Here is a 3,893-nt window from a genome sequence, read left to right as displayed (position 1 = left end):
GGAAATTGAAGGATTGAGCCCCAGAAGCAAATGAACAGAGCATGGAAATAGATGTGTATAGTCCTATATCTCAGGAGGTAGCTTCAGGAGGCAAAAACCTTCAAAGTCATCTCTAGCTAAATAGAGAGTTCAAGGGCAGTCTACAGTTCACCTTTTCTTTGGAAACATGTCTCGGAACCTCTCTCAACCCAAATATTTTGCAGGACACTCACCATTTCCTTTAAGGAACCACTCAAAGTAAGTTTCCAGTGACACTGGATTCTTCATAATGTTTGTCTTAGGCAAGTAAAAATAACCAGACACAAGAACATCCCTGGGATTTCTGAAGACATAGATAATCTTAAAAGGAAAAACATACAAGTGAAGGTCAATACAGTCTTCACTGTTTAGTTGACACAATTGACAATCAATGACAATCAAATATCCATGAAGTTTCTAAAATCATGTATATTATTTTTTGGACAAAATATATACATAAGTGCAAGAAATCCATAGTCAGAATCTCATTTTATAGTTTTATTTGATTTACAGAAATGAAGTAGCAAAATTACTAAGATGATGACTTCTGAAAAAAAAGACTGAATCAACAGTTATAAAGAGCAGTATCTCAGTATCTTATAGTTTGACAGAATCATCACTGTAAAAGAAAATCTAATCTAAAAAAGTGACACATACTGTGCTAAATCTATCTGCAAATTAACAAACTGTTTCATTTAATTGTAACTGCCAAATATAACTCTCAATAAAATCATGAGAGCTTAGCATGAGTGTCTTTGTATAATGGTGAATACCAGCACCTATAGGCAACTATGAACTGCTGAAAATGGAAGGAATAGACTACCCTTGGGGATAGTATAACTTGTTATCCAATAAAAGATCAGTCCTGAAAACATGCATACATGTAACATTATAAAGACTGAGCAGGTTGTACTTAAGTATTTATGAATATATGTATGCATACTGATATAGATATAGATATATACAGATTTAACAACAATTAATAAAACTGAAAGAATAAATTTGAAAGAAAGAAAAGAAAAGTATATGGTTACACTTGGAGGGAGTAAGGGAGAGATGGAAATGATGTATGTCATTTTCATTTCAGGAAATAAAAGAAATTTAATATAATCACTTTTAATAAAAGGAAATTTATATTTTGTGGTAATGATCTTTGTGATATTATTTTAGAACTAATTTCTTTAGTCATAATTTCTCCAGCCTAGATCTTATCAAATTCACATAAAAACGTGCGTGTAGGTGAATAGTCACAACTTTATTATGATGTTGTCAAGTAAGATTGTTTCCAATTTTTTCTACGTAGTTTAAACATAAATTATGTTTATATTCCACATTGGAGAGACATCAAGAAAAACATCTTACTAAAAAAGAGATATGACAGATCAGAACCTGAATATCCATAATCACTTCTGACAGTCCTCTATCAGAAGAATTGAAAATTCCTGTGGATGCTACTATTAAAATACAGCTAGATACAGAAAGACACAGTATATACATGGCAGTATATAAATGAGCCATGATGGTTGAACAATCTCCATGATTAGAGCATTGATGCTTAGTCAGGGTTATTCCCCTATCAGCCAGTGTGCTTTTGAAGATTCACCCACATGGCATGGGTTAAGTGTAGAATCTTGACTGGATAATACATTTTGATGAAAATAGTATAATAATGCCCATACTATACTAGAATTTGAACTCTGCTTGACCTATGTATGGAGTTTATGAAGGTTCTAGTGTGATATTTCACTTTCTCTCTTAAAGCTTCCCAGGACCACTGTATGGTAGTACAAATGCTAGTACTCTAACATACTCTGAGCAGGGGACAAATCAGCAACACCTAGTGCATGAGACTCTCAGCCTCTCTCCCCTAATCTATACAATCAGAATGAATTTTAGCAAGAGCTCCAGGGTCAGTCAGGGTAAACTAAGTTCAAAGAGCATTTGATCAAATATTCCTTAAGTGTTGGACACTGACCTTGGTCTTGGAACTAAAGAGAGACGTGTGGAAAAGGTGGATGGGAAGGTGGGAGGTCATGATTCATGGTCCTTCCTTATTAATTAATTCAAGGTATCCTGATTCCCTCTCCAGCCAGGGTGAACGGTCCCAAATGGGCACAGATTGGATCCTCTTGGGATCTCCCTTGTTCTGAATCAAGCAGACAATCTCAATCAGCCAGGTCGTTCCTGAACAAGACAGAAGAGTAAGTGACAGTTACTTCAACAGTATATGTGAAAAAGCTTCAAGTGAAATACATGCCCATACAATTTACAGTGCCACTGTTTTCAGGCACATAGACCAGTGGTATTCACTATATCAACATGCTATATACGTATACACACAAGTACAATGTATATTCATCCTTGACATTTCCAATCAGTCTTTTGAGTTCTTTTCCTGCATTCCCACTACCCTTGTTTTACCATGTGCTTTCAATGTGAGAAACATTATACTTACCCAACATTTTCTGTTTCTTCCACTCTGCAAACACTCCTCTCACAAACACTCATAATGACTATTTGATTTTTTTTAGTTTTTAGACTTTTTATAGTACCTGACACTGTCCTCTCATCCCATATTCTCACATCCATGCCTTTATCGCTTGATCTTTCTTCTGTTTATTCTCTTAATTCTACATCTTTCACTCTCTACTCCCCACAGAGACAGACCTATGACAGAGTCTGCATTAAGATATACTGTCACTGCTCTAGTGCTGATCAGCTCTGACTATGCAGGTCATGTTAGAGATCTTCCTCTGAGTTGAAATGGACTTACGCACAGATCTCCATGTCAAAAACTACTGCAATGTATATGTTTTGTTTAGGGTTTTACTGATGTGAACAGAAAACATAATCAAGGCAACTATTATAAGGATGACATTTAATTGGGGGTTCCTTACACTTTCAGGGCTTCAGTCCATTTTCATTAAGGCAGGAGCAGGGCAGCATCCAGGCAGGCATGGTGCAGAAACAACAGGGAGTTCTACATCTTCATGGAAGGCTGCTGGAAGACTAGCTTCCAGGCAACTAGGGAAAGTATCTTAAAGACCCTTCCCCTGCACACTCATATAATCTTTCCACTCACCACACAAATGATTTGGAATCAAAGCCCTCTTCATAGAGTTCAGTATCATTGTCACTGAGGAGGCTTACCAGACTTAGGATAAGACAGTATGACCGGGTCTTCTCTCATAACAAAACTATGACGAATTTTGCCAATGATTTCTTTGTCAAACCCCACACAAGGAAAAGGCATTCCTTCAAACCAAATGTAGTCTGATGACATTGTAAAGAACTCTTTGTGGGATCTACTCCAGGCATGGGCATGTCTGCAGCTTGCAGCAAATGATGAGAGGAAAATTTTATAGTGTAGGCAAAATAATTATTAACATCCCTCAGTTTGTTGTGAAACCAATTACTGATAATAAGAAATAGATGTTGTAACCTAGAGTTGAAGGTTCAATTGAGCAATTGTGAACTCATTGAGAAATCATTTTTTAAATCTTTATTTATTTTATGCATATGAGTACACTGTAGCTGTTTTCAGACACACCAGAAGAGAGCATTGGATCCCAATTACAGATGATTGTGAGCCATTATGTGGTTACTGGGAATTGAACTCAGGAAATCTGGTAGAGCAATCAGTGTTCTTAACCTCTAAGCCATCTCTCCAGCCCATCATCAATCTAATATATATATAATATATATATATTAAAATGGGGTTAAATTTAAAATGATTTTAAATATAATCTAACTTTAAGAATGGTTTCAAATGTGCAGGAAAATTACAGAGATAGATATAGATTGGATCCAAAATATTGACATGTGCAATTCTCTTTTTTTGCATGAAATTACTACTACTACTACTACTACTACTA

General features: G+C 35.7%; 1 pseudogene; it reads right to left on the bottom strand.

The window, feature by feature from the left end:
* Positions 1-212: 212 nt before the first annotated feature.
* LOC110314911 lies at positions 213-3,334 on the bottom strand (annotated as a pseudogene).
* Positions 3,335-3,893: the final 559 nt, after the last annotated feature.

Source organism: Mus pahari, unplaced genomic scaffold (assembly GCF_900095145.1).
Source record: "Mus pahari unplaced genomic scaffold, PAHARI_EIJ_v1.1 scaffold_15012_1, whole genome shotgun sequence".
Lineage (NCBI taxonomy): Eukaryota > Metazoa > Chordata > Mammalia > Rodentia > Muridae > Mus > Mus pahari.
Note: the sequence above shows the minus strand (reverse complement) of the source record. Positions and strands in the feature narration are given on the sequence as shown.